Below are 19,464 nucleotides of genomic sequence, written 5' to 3'. Positions count from 1 at the left end.
GTACACACCTAAGAATAAGTACGAGCACTGGTAGTTCATAAATACGGCTGCGTGTGTTTTATTGCTTTTACAGACCTCATAAATCATGGGCTATAGTTTGATAAATAAGTGTAAAGCAAGCAACCGGTTGTAAACCCAAAGGCATTTGAAAAGCAGATAGGAAGTAGGCTTGCACAATGGTCGAAAATAACTGCAGAATTCCTTCGGAAAAGTACAGCCATGACGCTCTCAAAGGGATGAAGGCCAGAATTTTATGTATTTTTATGGCTTCTTTTTTCATGTGTAGAGGGGACTCAATATGAGCTTGCACCAAAGCATTGTATGTTGCCAATCCAACCTGTCCCAGAGGATGCGCTGGCAGCTGCATTTATGGATCTCCCAGTCAAGGAAAAGGGAAATGTGTGAGACTATCTTGTGTTCTTTTCATTACCTTGCTGCTTGCTTAATCTCTACAAAAAAGGTATTTAATTAGATCATATTTATGACTGATTATTTAAATAAATGTATTAAAAATATTTTTCTGGATGCAAGAAATTGGGATACTGGTTAAAGGGGGGAACCTCTACTCAGTCAGCAACCAGAATCTCTGTCAAGATGAAACACAAGCAAACCCCAAATTAATCTGTGCATAAATCTTTGGTTGCTTGGCACAAAAGCAGTCAGGCATAGCTTAGAGTAAATGTTTAAGTATTTATGTAGCACTTCAAATAGTAATAAACTGAAAACACAACACAAGAAAAATCCCACAATAATTTAGTACAACAAAACACAATCCCTACTGGAGATATGCAATTTTAAAGATTTAAGTGGAAATACTGCTTAGAAGCACAAAGCACCAACTGTGCTTATATGGTTGCGCTGGATCAGGCCAAAGTCACAAATTAAGGCCAACCGAGGTGAAACATGGGCCGGATACAGGGACCAAGTTAAACCCGCTGAACAAAGTACCTTTAATCCTGGTTTGTGGAGTGTTGCGCATTTCCATGCTGAGGACACGTACCACATTGGTGGTCCAGAGAAAGCTATGGAGCTGTGATGCAGAGCCTTGCATCATCATCAGGATTGTGTCAGCGAGGGGCTTGCGATGCGAAGTCCTGTATTGAGAATGCATCACTAAGTGGCAGTTCCAAGAAAGCTGCAGGGTTGTCCGCTGGGGATTACCCGGCATTATCGAGGATGCTATTGACGAGGGGCTTAGGGGAGAACACCTGTCTCAAGGATACATTGGCAGCAGGGGCTCAGAGAAAGCAGTGTGCTGCAATGGAATGTCCTGCTTCACGCTGCGGCTGTTCCGATGCTGCAGCTAGGAGGTCCAGGACACAGGTGTCATCACTTGGTGGGTAGGACACACAGCATACAGAGTCCAGGTGCTGGGTTCAAGGAGGCTGGTGTTTTTTCTGTCCCTGAGGCTCTGATAAAGAGGTCAGCCAATTAGCCCTTGGAGTCACTCTGGTGGTCCTGGGTTCAAGATGCAGAACCAGTCCTCTTCACTCAGGGGGCAGGCCAGCAGAGTAGCAGTTCTTTTATGGAGCAGCACATCCATCCTTCAGAGTCATTCACAGGTCCAAATGTGTACTCAAGAGTTGGGTCTGAGCGTCCATTAATTATACCTAGTGCCCACTTTGAAGTAGGAGAAGATTCTGGAAGTTTCCAACCCCAAGAGGTGCCTGGAATTTCCTGCCTCCCTACCCGAACCCAAGTTTGTCCAGGGTCATAAAAGTCTAGTTTCAAACTCTTTATGAATGTCCTCAGTCATAGCCTTTGTGATGTGCAAGTGTGGAAGGAGATAGCTCCTCCATTTCATCAACTCAGAGATGGCCCATCCTGTCAACACCTATTCTCCCTTTGTCTCACTGTCTGGGTGCAGTACACAAAGACCAACTGCTAGCTACACCCAGCCATGTGACACAGGATACAGGCTGCAAACACCAAATGGTTAGGACAAAAAACACCACAATTCTAAAAGAGGCATTTTAAGAATTGTGACTTAAAATCTGACCTTACAATTTAAGAGGGTTTAAAATGATAATTCTTTAGACACCAAATAAGATATTTCAACCTGCTCTAAATTGAAAGTTAGCAGAAAAGTGTTTTAAAATTAACCAGAAAAAAAGAACAAATCATAATGCTGAAATAATGTGCAAAGCTAATGGTGACTAAAACGTGCTTAAAATGCAAAACTTGTAGTAGGCAATCAGAATTAAATGTACCATGCCTGAAACAATAAGACACTGAACTATTATTTTTCACTAAGCTAGAAAATGAAATTGTAGAATTAGCATACGGCCTGATCTTGACCTTTTGAAAGACATGTGTTTCACAATGAATGATTGTTGCACAAAATGTTTTCTTTCTGTTTATACAGGTGTTCTACTCGTAAAAAGACCACTGTTAGCTAATGAATAGACATGTTATTTAGAAGGTTAGATATGAACGTTCACACACCGGAATGCAGTCTTGTATGGGAGGATAAATCATGAGAACTTAGATAAAATAGTTACATGATAAGACATAGTTGTGGTCTTAGAAGTTGCTATCTAAAGAATATTGTGTTCCTATGAGAAAAAGGGGAGTGAAAGCATTCCCATGGGTGTATCGACTGCTGATTGGTCGGCTGAAGAAAGATGCTACACAAAGTAGTAAAATTTATTTTGCCTATCTATACAGTGTGTGTTCCTAGAGCAGGTTAAGAAACTTAATTCACTTGCACTCATTCACTGAAAATTCTTTATTTGTCTTGCTGTCCATGCCATATGTTGGTTAGAGACTTTACTGAGTTTTCTGAATGTCCTTTTATGGGAAATTCTGCTCTTATTGATTACTGAGATGATTTTCATGCTGAAGCTTTATGGTTCCTCTCAAATTCAGAACTCCTTATGGGTTTCTGAGACTGACACCTTTTTCCTTCTCATTCCTTAAATAGGGATTCTTTCCTTTATGGAGTGCATTTAATGCATTTTTTTTATTTAGTGATTGCTTATTTTGATTATTGACAGAACTGATGACTGATAGTGATCAATTTATATGATTATCCTAATAATGATGAGCTACTAAAACTATTTGCTTATTAAAATCCTTTAACCTAAACCAAACTCTCATTATTGACTAAAATAGGCTAGAAATTATGATAATTTAATGTGATGTGCAGCTCCTGATTAATCTCTGCCAATGTCAATGTTCCATCGGCGTGAGGCAGCGGGGATCAGCCCTAATGAAAAGCAGACCGAGATCTTAACTGAATCAATCTCTGCTCCAGCATTAGCACTTATTAAATATATAGGGTTACAAAATGTTATCCTATTGGAGAGGTAGGCATTGCAGTAGTAAAAAGGAAGTTGAGTTTTTCACTACCAGGACATTTCAAAGTTAAAAGTACATATCCATCTTTTCAAATACAATGTACCCTGGTTATGGACTATTTAGGGCCTATCCTAGGGGTGACTCAAATGTATTAAAATTAAGGTTTAAGGCTGGCAATAGGTTTATTTTGCCAGGTCAAAATGGCAGGTTAAAACTGCACACACAGACCGCAATGGCAGACCTAAGACCAGTTTCAAAGTCTACTTAAGTGGGTGGCACAATTAAGGATGCAGGACCACTAGTAGCATTTCGTTTATAGGCCAGGTGATACAGTGGTCCACATAAGTCAGTGATCGACATCTCCCTTTGCTGTTTTTCCTTTAACTAGGGTTTTACCAGTGTCTATATGTTTTAACTGTGAAAGGGAAAGACTAAACATATTGTAGGATAAATATTTGCTCAAAATCTTTTGGATCAAGGATTCACATGGACTACAGACATCAGGGATTCATTGTTGAGGGATAGGCCCAGCACACAAACAAGAAAGGCTCACAAAACTCATTAGTCAATTTCGAAGTAACCGTGCTATTTATGGTATTAGTACTCATCTGCACAAAAACAGTTTAGGCTTAGGTTTCATAAAGCAATGCCAATGCACAGAAGACCAGGTGACCACTACTAGATGATATTTTTCTAGTGTAGTTTGAACAGGGGTGTGGGGTTGGTTAACAAAATTGAAAGGACACAAGAGGATGAGTCACGGTACATGCATCATTACTCATTGGGAGTCAAAAATGAGGTGAATTAAAATCACAATGTAGGATGTCACATTAGGGAAGATGGGTTTATTACAGTATAAAAGTTGTATATTTTATCACCATACATGTCAACATTTTATCTTCTGGATAATTTATCTCAAGCAATAAATCAATCTGATTTATTTTGATTTTTTCATAAAATTAATACATGTAATTAATTTACTCATACAATCAATAAAATCTGTACATTTCCCTTTTTAGAGAAATAATCAATATTAACTGGCTCTTGTCAATATGGCAACTAAATTGTAAAAGGTAGAACCCTATATACAAAAATATAAAAATATAATTTACTCATTATACAAGAAAGTACCGATAAGCAAAATATGTAAACAAGAGACATAGTACACCAAGAATTACATTGGTCGAGTGAGTACTTACACAAACTACATTATGAACATTAAAAAGCCCAAGTCCAATGGAAAAACAATCTGGGATTAATACATACCTGCCCATTAGTTTGAATACTAATGAACTAAGGAGTAGTTAAAGTTTGGCACACAGGGAGTATCATTTCGTGGAAACCAGAGTTCTGTCCCACTATTTAGAGTAGAAAGAACCATCATGCTTTAGCTTGCAATGCCCCCGCTGGCCTCACATGCAGAAACCTAAGACTGAAACACAGGTCTCTCTGTTAAGGATCCTCAGACTGTCCATGCTATTTAGGGTAAGTGTTCTGATAAACTTTTTTCCCTACCTAGGACCGTGAGAAAAGGCCTAGCCATCAAGTAAAGAAACAAATAATAAGAACTTCCGCACCTGTGGAGAAACATCTTAAAATGTCAGGGAAATTAGAATTTTGTTTCTCAAAAACAAGCTCTCTACTTGGGAGTTTGGAGAATAACACAGTTTCCTGAGCGTCTGCATGAAACATGGCAGCTTCTCAGTAAACATACAGTTCCTTTAAGGGCTCTGCCATGGTGGCATTTCCTCTAAAGCTACAGAGATTTCTGACAGGCATATGGAGAATTCAAAATAGGGCTGACTATAGTTTACCAGGGCAGCAGAGTATATGCCACCACTGGCCTGCAGAATGGAATACAGCCCCTAAACTCTATATAACTCCTTTAGTGCCTCAATAAAGCATGGCAGGCTATGTGCCAGCTGTCTTGGGCTGGTAAAGGCCACACCTCCTCCTTCCTATCTAAGGACTACCACCATTGTTTGGTGTAGTGGTGAGAATCAATTTAGTGAAAATACTTCCACCTGTACAGTGGAACCACTTGCTGCACACCCGCATTGTGGACAGGCTGCCATTGTGGCACCCCAGTCTGTGTTTTGCTTCTCAGAAGCAATATCCCACCATGTGGTTTGTTTCTGAGAAACAAAAACAATGGCCCTGATGCACAGTGAGTTTTCCCCCTGCATGTAGGTCTCATTACTGATTATACCTGCCCAGGTCTGTCATATGAGTCATGATTGACTTGGGCAGAAAAGAATCTGCACTTGCAATTTCTCACCTAGCATTCCTACAACAATGGGAATAGAGAATGGTTTTGATGTTTAAGCAATTAAACAACAAATGTTGGTCTAGAATACAGCCACAAGCGATGGCAGTGGCTGAGATTGAGTCAAGAATTCCTTCCATCACTTTGTTGTTTGTTCCATTATGAATTGATACATTTTGATAAGTCTCCTTGTAAAACAGTCTAGTAGATTCTCTTTGGTCTTCAAACAAGCACAGTTTTTAAACCAACCTACCATTTTGGCTTGAAGGAACAGACAGACTGATGCATAGATCTAATGCAACTTATTTGGAGATAATGCATACAAAGTAATGATCAAATCCTGATATATACTGCCAGGAAAACATTTTATTTAGTGCAAGTTAGTTGTACACCATTCCCTGAATGATGCACACACATAAGGAGCCCACACTAAAAATTAAGACCTTTAATAATATGTTAAATCTCTGTTGTAGTACAGAATAAACAGTATGGTGGGCAAAATAAATTAAATATATGCACATGCAATAAAAAACTGGAAACATATTGGGTGTTACTTTTTGGATGAAATATGTGGTGGAGACACCTAGATGCAAAGCAAAACCAGTCATCGTCTATGCTTTGTCAGTGTTGTTAGGAGAGCTACGTAGCAATTGCCATTGTGTGACCTTAGCAGACTGTCTGTCATTCTCCTTTTGGAATGCTTGAAGTCTCTCTGTCTCCAGGTTGTTCTCACCGTTAGACTAGACCCTTCTGCAGGGTCACCCCCAAACTTTTTGCCTCCACGACTCCTATTTTTGTTGAATTTGTTTTTGTTGGTTTTAGGACTTTGTGGACTTACCACTGCTAATTGGTGCCAAAGTGATTGTGCTCAATCCCAAAAACATGCCAAAATTGGCTTACACCTGATTGGTACATTTTATTTACTTCTAAGTCCCTAGCAAATTGGTATACCATATACCCAAGGCCTGTTGATTAAATGCTGCTAGTGGGCCTGCAGCAGTGTTTGTTCCACCCTCTTAAGTAGCTCCTTAAAACATGCCCCAGATCTGCCATTGTAGCCTGCATGCACTTTTAAAAAGCCAACTCCACTTGGCAATTTGGCCCTCTTGCAAAGCCTTAAGATCCTATTTTATTGCATATGTCACACCTAAGGTAGGCCTTTGCTAGCCCATAGGGCAGGGTATAGTGTAATTAAAAGGTTGGACATGTACTCTGGTGTTTTATATGTTCTGGTACTGAAAACCCCCTAAATGTGTTTTTCACTACTGTGAGACATACCTCTCCTTTAGGATAACATTGGATTGCCTTATTACTTTTAATAAGTGCTAACTTTTGATTTGGAACAAGTAAATATTTCATGTTTGGTGTCAGAGAAATTGCAATTAAAAATCCTCTCAAATGGTAAAGTTGGATTTGAAATTATAATTTTGAAAATGACACTTTTATAAGGTTGGCATTTTCCTGTCCTATTTAGTGCCTGCAACCTGGTCCTGGGTCACATGGCTTGGTGAAGTTGGCAGTGGGAATTTGTTCATTCCTTCCAGACAGCCACACAATAAAGGGATTAGGCGTGCCTAGATGGATCATCAACTGGGAAGAAAGGGGGGCAGAGCTGGGCTCAGCCTCACTTGCACATGAAAAGGCTGTCCTTTGCCTTCCCTCAAGGACTTGTCACCGCTACATTGTTCATGCAGACATCCAGAAGCTGGGCCAGGGGGAGCAGGAGCCCTCAAGCACTTCAAAAGGAAGTCTCTAGAAACAACTTCTACTTCAACAGCTATAAAATATAGGACCTTCAGACCCGTTCTTCAGTTCACTTTCTGGACCTGTGGAAGGACTCTCAGAGGACTGCCTGCAGCTGTGGCCTGATGTGTACTCCACAAGACTGCACATGGAAGGATTGCTTAGCTGCCTGGAGACTATCTTGAACCCCTAGAGGGCTACCCTGCTGCTTGAGTCCTGTTCCGCTGCTTGAACCCAGGACTATCAGAGTGGCTCCAAGAGCTAGTTGACTGGCCTCTTGTTCAGAGCCTCAGGGACAGAAAAGGCTCCAACCTTCTTGAACCTGCACCTTGACCCAGCATGAGTGAGTCCTAACCCCGTAAGTGGCACCCCTCCTGTCCTTGACCTTTGGAGGATGTCATAAAGATGCCCAGATAGCCAAAATTCAAAACTTGGGGCATAGAACATTTTTGGCTAAAACCTCCGTGAGAACTGAGGAACCAGGAACAACCAGCTCATCAATATGCCCAAGGTGCATCGCCGGTCGTCCTAACTTAGTGGCAACTCTCGCTATGTTCTTCTCCACAGCAGTGATTCCTGTTCAGTGGTCCTTCACCAAAAGGGTATCAGGCCTCATGGAACTGTCATCGTCTACAGCCACCAGCCTCGTCCCGCTGGATATTTTTTCGACTTCCAAAAAAAGACTAGTTTGAAACATGGAAATCTTCATATGGACCGGACTAGGAACTCAAAGCAGCCCTGGCTAATTTTGTCAGAGCAGCCCCCATAGGGTGCATAGCAATCAAGATTGACTACTATAATGGGGCTGGGAGGTGTTCTGCTCCCCCTCGAAATTTTGGAAAAAATGTCAAAAATAGTGCATTCTACAACATGACCTCATAGAGCACCAGGATATGGCAATCTTTATTCGGGGTCCTCAACGTTTCCCTCACTATCACCATCTAACAGTGCCTCTCATGTCTCCAGAGCCCCTCTTACATGTATTGCACTCATTTTATAGCGCTACTCTTCCCAGCCTCTATATAGGAGCACTTTACAACACACACACACACAGACAATGAATCATGCATATGTAAATCAGCATACAGAAAATGTTATAGAAGAGAAAGGGGACTACAAGGTGTAGGATTCACACGTCATCCACACAGGCAGGCGTATTTTTAAGTGTGCAAGGTCTAGAGAAGCACAAACTCTGGATTCAGAGCGTAATACGGTGTTTGGGTTGACTTTACTTATAGCAATTTATTTCTACACAAACACACAGTTTTTATCAAAAATAGGATAATCAAAGACTGGGAAAAAACATAACTTTCTAACCTGTACCTGTGCATTCAGCTCTTTGATGGCAGTTCATAGCTCACTGTCGTAGATTATGATTAAGGCTTCCAGTTTATTGTTTTTATTGATTTTTACAGATAAATACAGACAGAAAACAATGTGTTTCCTGTGTGTACTTATGTGTAAAAGTGGAAAAATACTAAAAATTGTGCTTCTGATCAAGGACTTTCCATGCTGCCTGTTGTGAAGTCCAAGACAACAGATGAGCAGATAGGCAGCATGGGGAGTTACAAAACAAGTTAAGGTGTATTTAAATATAGGCACACTTTAAATATAATTGTAGTAAATTGCTAATATTTACCTGTGGGTGTAGTGTTTTGATATATTTGGCTGCTGAATTTGCTAAAATACGACAGGCACCAAAGTATGAATGCATGTCTATCACTTAAACAAAGGTGGAAATGTACCATTTTTGACTCCACTTATATTGAAAACCAGAAAATTAATATGGATAAATGCTAATAAGATGGTCAAAAATATATGTGGATAAATACAGAGGGAAATGTTAAAAAAAAAATACCATAAAACCGGGAGCCCTAATTATGATTCTAACTTATAAACTGCACAGTAAGAAAAGGATCTCTCTATGACAAAAGCAGTATCCCACTGAGCTATGCACATTAAATACTGTTCTGTAATCTCCATAGTATACGTTCTTTGCGCCACCTTAGATGAGTCAAAACTGCCACTAGAAAAAAACTCCGATCTCTCTCCAGCAGATACGTTAACCACCAGAGTTTTCATGGCACTTTTGATGTTGCCTGAAAACTGTTGTATATACAAGGAACTCTGAAGTGCTTCTAAAACTGCTGCACTGCTATAAAAGTGGCCCCCTGGTAACAAAAGAGGCCCCACGTTTCCAGACTCCTGGGGACACTCCTGAGACCCAGTATGGCCAGTCCCGGCCTTGATCTTCACCAAGACTTTGCCCAGTGGGTCCCCGATGTTGACAGCTCCTCTACAGACACAGCCAGCAGCGGTCTCCCGCGGAACTTTACCTTCTCAAAGACTTTTTGTCAAAATTTCTTCCAAGTCCAAAGGTAAGCAGCGACCAAGCCCAAGCCACTTTTTGTATCTGACTTCTGCTCCATTTTGATCGGCCAGATTTTTCAACTTTGATCTGGTCTTGCGTGACTAGATGGTGTGGTTGTCGCTCTGATATTGTACGTGCTGGCTTTCGCTTAGTATTTAAAAAATCATAACTCTAATCCTACTGACTGGCTGTTTGTTGTTTGTTGTTTTACTGTGAAATAATTTATTTAAAGTTAACTCTATTTTTCCAAGTTGGTTTAGGATGTTTCTTGTGTTGTGTTTTGTTTTCACTTTATTGCTGTTTGTGTGCTGAATGAATACTTTACACATTGCCTATAAGTTAATCCTGACTTCTTTTGTGCCAAGCTACCAGAGGTTAAGCACAGGTTAATTTAGTGACTTTTGTGGTTCACCCTGATAGGGATTCTGACTATTGCTTGAGCAGAGTTAACACGCAACTCAACCAACAACCCAATTTCTCACACTTACACAAAAACTTTATATATTTCACAGCATTATGATACAAAACAATGAGCCCAAAGCTAAGATGCTTTTAGAAACATGTGAATTTTCTTGCACATTAGTCTAAAGCTATTACGTTTCCCTCTAAATTTGAAATTGCATGAATATGTGACATATGAACTACTGACAGAGTATACACCTAAACCGAAAATATTGTTATACTGTGAAAATATATACATGACATTACAAACAATATCATAGACTGTAAAATATATGTAATGATAATGATCACACAATTAAACTTAGCCTGTGAGGGGGCTGCTTAAAAGCATAAATTAGTCAAGGCATACAACCGAAACATAGGCATATTAGAAGGAAATTATTTAATTTGTCTGGGAGCAAAAAGGGTATAGACGAGTCAGAGTGTCTCTGAAGTTGCTGTCACAATACTCAGTGATGGTAATTTACCTAGCTTTGTTTTTTTTATCGTAAGCCAGTGAATGACTTACTGAACATATTCTAGGTATGGTTCTGTGGTGTTTCTTGTTACAAAAGGAAAATGTTCCAAAAAGATTCTACAAAGGTTTCATAATGTAGGTTTTTACGCAACCTTTTCATGACTTTAATGTCCGTAAAAATGTTCATGATTTTACTTATGCGCCTTCCTGGATATACTAGTTCGATCATTAACCATTCTCTTAGCCTTCACTCATAAGGGCACAGCTAATAATATATAGCCACAAAGAGCAAACTCGCAGATATCCTCTAGGAGTCTTTGCACTACTACATCCGGTACTTTAAAATGGTTATTTTTAATATTGCTTTTTTTGTTATGTGTACTTGTAAAGCGTACTATCACTCACAAGGGTATACTGGTGCCTGCTTTAGGAGAAACCTGACTCTTTTTTTCAAAACTTCACAAGATATACTCTGAGGGGCCCTTTAGTATTTTAAAAGAAGTTATTTTCTGTAACTTGTAATAAACTGACTACTTTATTTGTGATATTTGCGCACAGTGCTTAATTTGTAAAAAAAAACTAAACAAAAGTAAGTACCAGGGCCCTCGTCAGGAGGCCACTATATCTTGCACCACCCAATGCCCCTCTCAGCACTGCTAATGACAGAACCAACACAACTACTAACATCACACCCTGCTAGTGTGACAACTCACACTATTCTAGGCTCCCAAAGCTATAAGAATGTCTTAGACAGCAGGTTGTAGTGTTTTTCAGATTAATGAGCAACTGTTGAAGTGTTCCTCTCTATTTAAGACAAACAGCACTACTGTGTGGAAGACTGTCATAAGTGCCGGTGTTGGTAATTAAGTGCTGGTGCCCAGCACTGGAAACCACCAGCTCAAATTAAGCACTGCTTGCGCCTCATATTTTGCTTTTGCCAATTAGCCTGATGCTAATTGCTGCAATGTAAATATTCCATTCTTTATGGAATGGCAAGTTTCCACAATAGGAATGGGTGTCCAACCAGAGTTGTTCCAGAAAGATGCCCACCACCGCCTCAGGGAGGAAGAAAATCTTATCCTTAAATAGTCTCACAATGTATCTCTCTCTAGGCAGCCAGAGATCAATTTGGAATTATTGAGACTTTTCCTTTCTGGACAATAGTAGTGGCACCCAGGTACCTAACCTAGGGACATCCGTTTCTGCATCTCTGAAGTACTTATCAAAGTAATTCTTATACAGGCTAAAGAGTACTGTTAGACCTGTCATCCTTGGCGTGGTTTCCCCTTACTTTTTGCCTTCTGACCTCATATGTTTCTGACATCATTTTTGCTAGCTTTAGGATTCTGTGCACTTTACCACTGCTGACCAGTGCTAAGGTGCAGGTGCTCTGTATTCTAAACATGGTAGCATTGGCTGATCTGCGACTGGCATGTTTAATTTACTTCTAAGTCCCTAGTAAAGTGCAATATATGTGCAGAAGGCCTGTAAATTAAACACTACCAGTGGGTCGGCAGCACTGATTGTGCCACCAAACACAGTAGCCCTGTAAACATGTCTCAGACCTGCCACTGCAGAGCCTTTCTGTGCAGTTTTAAACTGCCAGTTTGACCTGGCAAGTGCCCAAACCGTCCTTTTTATTACATATAAGACACCCATAAAGTAGGCCCTAGTTAGTCCCAAAGGCAGGGTGCAGTGTATTTAAAAAGTTGGACATGTAACATGTCCTAGCAGTGAAAAACTGTTAAATTCACTTTTAACTGTAAGGCCTGTGCCTCCCAGAGATGAACACTGGGGTTACCTTGGAGCAACATTTAAGTGCAACTTCCAATTGGCACAAGATAGAAATGTGGAGTTCAGTGCATCTGGACTCAAAATTTAAAAATCACTACTTATGGTGAAGTCAGATTTTAAATTGTAAGTCTGAAAATGCCACTTTTAGAAAGTTGGCAGTTTCTTACTTTATCCATTTTGTGCCTCTGTCTGTCTCTGAATATATGTCTGGGGTGGGTGACAGATGTATATTCCCTCTAGACAGTCACACACAAAGGAAGCTGGGGTGTGACATTTGTATCCTGATGGCCCATCACCAAGCTGATGTGTCTTCCTGGGCTGGATGTGAGGAAGGAGTTAACACTTATACCTTATTAGGATTGCGCCTTACCATCACATAAAGAGCTGCATAACCCCTGGTAGAGTATCTAGAACCAGGGAAGGAAGGGCAGGAACCTTACGCACTTCAAAGGCCTCTCAGTCTTTCAAACTGTGCTATTTTCGTTCTATTCTGCCTGCTCCTTTGTGTTAACAGGAGCAAGCTATAGAGGCATTGGTCCATTACTACAAAATGAGCACTTTAACAGCACATCATAGCCACTTAACATTAGTTGACTTCCACGTACCCTTGTTTCTTTCCTTCTCATGAACTCCCATCTGGTATTGCTCCTCCCACCCACTTTCCCCATGCTTGTGTTGTTTCTTTTTTTTAAATCCATTTTCTTCATGTAAAACAAACTCAACTCAAACGTATTGGAGCACTTTACATGAGGACCACTTACATTATTAGGTGAGCTTCCTTTCCCTCCCCCTCCTCTCCATCTTGTTGCTGCTTTTGGCCGTCTCCACCATGCCTCCCTCATTTTGCTCACCCCCTCCTGCTGTCCTTTGTTGCTGCTCTTTCCTATGTATTGCCACCCACCACACCCTTGTGGCTGTATTAAAAAATATGACATGGTCAACGAAGTCAGCCTCATAGGGCTTTTGTTCCTTTACTTGAAGCCACGTTGCACAGCAACCTGTGCTGCTGTGCAACATGGTTTAAAACAAAGAAAAAAAGTGTTATTATGCCGTCAACACTGGGTGCATCACAGTACCTCGTTTCATTTAAGTTAGGCTATGTTGCACAGCAGCTTGCACTGCTGTGCAACATCTCTAAAATATTATTGACAAAGCACACACTTCTCGCACAGGTGAAACTTATTGGTTTTGTCAATGCTTGTTTGCACCTTGCATCGTGCAGGGCTTTGGAGTGGTTTTACAGTTCCCTCATTAGATTGCAGCACTAAGCTTTATAAATAGGGTAATTTTCTCATGTTCATTTAGGCCCTCATTACAACCCAGGCAGTCGGCGTTAAAGCGGCGGTAATACCGCAAACAGGCCGGCGGTGAAAAAAATGGCATTTGGACCATGGAGGTTACGCCATCCAAATCCACCACTTTAACACACCAACCGTCAGGGTGGTAACGTCCGCTGGTCTGGAGACTTTGGTCTCCAGCCCGGCCGCCGCCACAATCCCACCCTCAGGATTCCGACCTGGCCTACCGCCATAGTTTTTGTGCCAATCGTACCGCCACGAAAACCATGGCGGTAGGCCCAATCAGTGCCTGGCACTAATATGGGTCTCTCCTGCCCTCTCCCCCTCCCCAGAGTCCTCTCCCACCCTCCCCCTCCCTCTCCTGCCCCCCGCACATATACACACGCGCACCCATATACACACATGCACACACGCATACCCACCACCACCCAAGCATGCACACATACATACCCACACACCGCGACATACACCAACATACCTTGTTATACACATGCATTCACAACACACAACACTCACAATCACTCATCCACGTATGCATCCTACGCGACTCACACCCGCATGCAGAGATACCAATACATACACATACCCCCCCCAAACACACAACACCCCCCAACCCCCTCTCCGGTTGGAGAAGCTGACTTACCTGCATGCAGGGGGTCCTCTGGCTGGAGACGGTCCGCGGCGCTGCTGCCAGCAGCAGCGTCCACCAGCAAAACACTGCCAGGCTGTATCATTGCTCCTGATACGGTTGGCGGTGTTTTGCTGGTGTGGCGGTGCTGCTGTCAGCAGCGCCGCCTTACCGCCGTCCGCCGCCATGACCGTCGATGGTGGTCCGCCAGCATTCTGGCAGAATACCGTCAGCGGTCATGAAACCGGTAGATGGCTGGTAGCCACGGCGGCAGTATGTTGGCGACCGTCGCCGTGGCGGTAGGTGGTCAATACCGCCAATGTTGAAATGAGGGACTTAGGGCCAGATGTAGCAAACGGTTTTACCCATTCTGTGTCTATGGGAAAATGTGTTCGTACATATGGCCCTTAGTCTTCTGCAGAAGATTCTGGACCTTAAATCAAACAAAAAAGTCCAAAAAAGATATTATGAATTTGTTCTTGTTTTGTTACATCTTTACATTTACATATTTGTAAACAATAAACTAATTGAGAGCACTTTTGGTTTCATAGAAAGGTGATTGTAGGTATGGGACAAGTTCTTATTTAGAGTTTATTTATCTAGAATACTGGTAAACTTAACAGCTCCAGTGAGTGAAATGAAAACCTTTGTTAGGACTACAAAGGTAATGACCAGTGCTGGTCCAGTTGAGTGGTGAGTCTCGTCCATAGTACATGACCAGTCTGTTGTGTATACAATTTACAGAGAAAGGGTCACTAAAAGTATGAACTAATGTTTGTGCTAAGCAGTCTAAAAGAAGTGAGCTTACCTGCTTCTATGAAGCTATTTTTTTGAGCCCTAAGGAGGTAGATTTTCAGTCCTTAACTGAATGTCAGAGTTTTCCTCGAGTCTTAAGAGTACATTGCCCTTGTCCATGCCTGATGTGCATGACAGTCCCAAGCGAATTACTTCTTAACCGTGTGAAGCTATTTGCAGTTCTTTGATATAGCCAATGAGAAGAATCTGGATTCTTAGGCCTCCTAGAACTTCAGAGAATCTTTCTTCGATTTACATTTTCAGAGAGCTTTGTGACGAGCAACTAACGATGCATGTGAAATGTACTCCCTCAAAACATTTCTATAAACATTTGCCGGATACCAGGAAGGAATTTGGTGGTTTCCACAAGGTTCTGGAATAAGTTATTGGGTGGAAGGTCTTGGAGAGATATCCAGGGTGCTAGTGGGTAAGATCTTGTTGACCATATTCTTGACCACATGCAGTGTTTTGAATTAGATCTTTCCCTGACAGAGAATGTATTATTTTGAAAGTGGTTGCGATATGATCTTGATGACTTTGGCTGTATAGTATACAGGTTATATGATTCATTGCCTCTGTGGAATATAGATGCACACTTTTTGGAAAGCTCTTTTTAGGTAGTGTTATTATTGTCAAGTCAGGAAAAGACCACTGCAGAAAACTGGAATAGTATGTAGGAAATCTACAAAAAAGGGAGAAAGGCAATAGGCAGGAGTAGATGATGGGATATACTCTTGGTGCTTCCACCACTTTGGTATATGAAGAAGAGATCACTATCAAACAACACCCCTATTATGTGTCTCTTCAGTATGGACTGGGACGATAAGTCTTGCAAATCCACTGCTTTCAAGAAGAGGATGTGAATTTCAGTTTCATGATAGAAACACACCAAAACCCAAAGGAGCCACAGGAGAGTAATATGCCAGGAGACTACAGCTCCATGAGTGCCCAGTGGAAAAAAGGAAGGAGGAAACCCCACTCCCCTTGCCTTCGGGATGAAAGTGTGAACAGCTCTCCTGCAGTGCAGGACACAACAAAAAACTAATGGAGTGAGAGAAAAGCAACAAGCCGGGGGACTACAGTTTTCAGGGTCGTCTGGAAGAGGAGGAAGCCCTGCTCAAATAAAAGTGTGAGCATTTATCTCACAGTGCATGATGTTTCTGGGACTTTCTGTGGCCATCAGATGCTGGAAGAGACCGGCACTAGCCATGCCTACTTGTCCCTTAGCGAGGATTGCAGATGAGGAGGGGTGGAGGACAAATGTGGGAGGTATTTTTTCTGGAAATTTCAATCTTGCATCACATCTCTCAGGTAAACGAATAGCTGCCTTGTTCTCACCATAAACAGCTACGATCCTCCTACGCACACTCAAAACACTTATGCCCTCATTACAACCCTGGTGGTCAGTGTTATAGCGGAGGTAATACCACCAACAGGCCGGTGGTAAAAAAAATGGGATCACGACCACGGCGGAAACCGCCAACACAGCCAGCCACTTTAACACTCCGACCGCCAGGGCGGTAGCAACAAACACCGCGGCGGTCACCGCCAACAGCCAGGCAGAGGACAATGTACCGCCCACCACATCAAAACCCACCTATCTGCCATCTTTTCCCAGGAGGTACCAACGCCATCAAAAGCACGGCAGAAACAGGACTTGGAAGGGAAACCACTCACCTCTCGACACTCAACAAAGAACCAGGACGCCATGGAGCCCGAGCTACAGGTCCTGCCCATGATGGTCTACCTCCTGATCTACCAGGAATACGAAAGGCGGCGACGACCACCACTTTGAGTGCTGCACCTAGCACATAGGGGAGGGGGGAGGAAAAAGAGAGTGACACACACACGCAACACCCCCACTCTCACCCACAACACCATTCACACAAACACATGCATCAACATTACATTTAAACCCCGTAACCCCCTGGAAATACGCAAGGACAAAAGGAATTGAGTTAAATCATTTATATTTTAGAAATAGGCAGATATACGTTACAATTTGAGAAACAGTATTTATAAAAATATACAATATGTACATAAGGCCGTACATTGTCCATGCAAAATGTCAGTGGGCCACTGGGCCAAAATTTATGGGCCGAGCCCACACTTGACTCTTGCCTCAATACGGAGAGAACACTGCAAGGGCATCAGGTCATAAACACACAGGCACCTCAGGGGGACGGGGAGGGGGCACCTCAGCCAGAAGATGGAATAACGCCACTGCTCGAGGGGGCTCCATGCCCACAGTGATGTCCTGGGGAGTGCAAAGCCACAGTCTCACAAGTGTCTCTAGTGGGTGGTTTGCCCACTGCTTGGTCCTGGGGAGTGCAAAGCCACAGTCTCACAAGTGTCTCTAGTGGGTGGTTTGCCCACTGCTTGGTCCTGGGGAGTGCAAAGCCACAGTCTCTCAAGTCTCTCAAGTGGGTGGTTTGCCCACTGCTTGGTCCTGGGGAGTGCAAAGCCACAGTCTCTCAAGTCTCACAAGTGGGTGGTTTGCCCACTGCTTGGTCCTGGGGAGTGCAAAGCCACAGTCTCTCAAGTGGGTGGTTCGCCCACTGCTTGGTCCTGGGGAGTGCAAGGCCACAGTCGCTCAAGTGAATGGTTTCTTCCACTGGTTCTGGAGGGGGCCTTGTGCCCAGTGTGCTTCATCCTGCCAAGGATTGGGTGAGTGAATGCCTTTCTCCACTGGTTCTGGAGGGGGCATTGTGCCCAGTGTGCTTCATCCTGCCAAGGATTGGATGAGTGGATGCCTTTCTCCACTGGTTCTGGAGGGGGCATTGTGCCCAGTGTGCTTCACCTGCCAAGGATTGGGTGAGTGGATGCCTTTCTCCACTGGTTCTGGAGGGGGCATTGTGCCCAGTGAAAAAAACACTTGGGGTGTGGCAGTTCACATTGCCTCACCTGGGTGTCCGAGGCATGAGATTTGCACGGAACAGGTGGCATGATAGTCCTTGGAGGCAGGGCTAGACTCCATCCTGTGGCGGCTAAGGCTGCAAAGTGGTGGTAGTGCCGGTGCTGGTGGGGGTGCTGCCAGAGGTAGTGGGAGGCTCCAGCCCTTCTCCTGCAGCCTCAGATGGCTGCCCACTGGGGCTGCTGCTGCTGGTAGTGGTCCAACTGTCAGTGGGGCAGGTGGTGGTGCTTGAGGCGGGGCCTGCGGCGGTGCTGGCCGCGGTGCATATGGAGGTGCTGGCCATCGTGCAGGTGCCAGTGCTGCTAGTGGTGGAGGGAGGCTCCAGCCCTTCTCCTGCAGCCTCGGACGGCTGCCCACTGGGGCTGCTGCTGCTGACAGTCGTGGTGCTAGCAGCGGTGCAGATGGCGGTGCAGGTGGTGGTGCTTGCGGCGGTGCTTGTGGTGGGGCTGCTGGCGGTGCTGGCCGCGGTGCAGGTGGCAGGGCTGGCGGTTGTGCTGGTAGCCACCAGGCCTTCACCTGCGGCCTCCGACAGCTGAAGTGCCTTGCCTGGTGTTTTCTGCCCCTTCCTCACCTTGGCGGATGGTGGTGTGACCTTGGCTCTGGCAGCTGGAGATTTTGAGGAGGCCTTGCTGGGTGGTTCGTGCTCCTTGCCCTTTCTGCATGCTGGCCCCTTCTTCACCTTGGCAGGTGGCAGAATGCTTTTGTCCTTTGCAGGGGTTGGTGGCACACTTGCTGGGCTGACAGGTGCCCCCTTTGAGCCTCTGTGAGTTGCAGGTACCACAGCGGATGGCGACTTGGTGGCTGAGGTGCTGGCCTGGGTTCTGGACACCCTGGCCCAAGGAGAAGGACGGGGGGAGGGGTAGGGAAGAGGTCAATGTTTGCTAGGAAAAGCTTCTTAGAGACACCGGGGCAGGAAGAGGGAGAGGGTTTGGGAGTGGAAGAAGAGGGAGTGGTTGTACGAGGTGTCTGTCTGCTGAGTTTGGATGCAGGTGCATGGGCTGTTGTGAGGTGGATGACTGCTGGGTGGGCGCTTGTGTTTGTGTACTTTGGGAGGAGGGGTCACAGGCACACTGGGAGAGGACACAGGGGACGTGTGCATGGTTGTGGGGGTGGTGACTGCTCGTGAGGGGTGTGTTGTGATGGGCGTGCTGGTGATGAAGATAGTGGATGAGGATGTAGTGCATGCAGGTGTGAGTGGAGACGCTACTGGGAGGGAGGTGGACGAAAAGGAGGAGGGGGACACAGTGGAGGCAGAGGATGTTGGTGTGTCTGCATGGGTATGGTGCTTGTGTGAGTGCCTGTGAGATGAAGTGTGGTGCTTGTGTTTGCCTGAGCAACTTTTGTGTGTTGATTTTGGTGAATGCTGGTCTGAAGGTGTGCTTGGGATAGGCTGGAGTTGAGGGGATTGGGACTGGGTAGAGGAAGTTGGAGGGGGG

Source organism: Pleurodeles waltl, chromosome 10 (assembly GCF_031143425.1).
Source record: "Pleurodeles waltl isolate 20211129_DDA chromosome 10, aPleWal1.hap1.20221129, whole genome shotgun sequence".
Lineage (NCBI taxonomy): Eukaryota > Metazoa > Chordata > Amphibia > Caudata > Salamandridae > Pleurodeles > Pleurodeles waltl.
Note: the sequence above shows the minus strand (reverse complement) of the source record.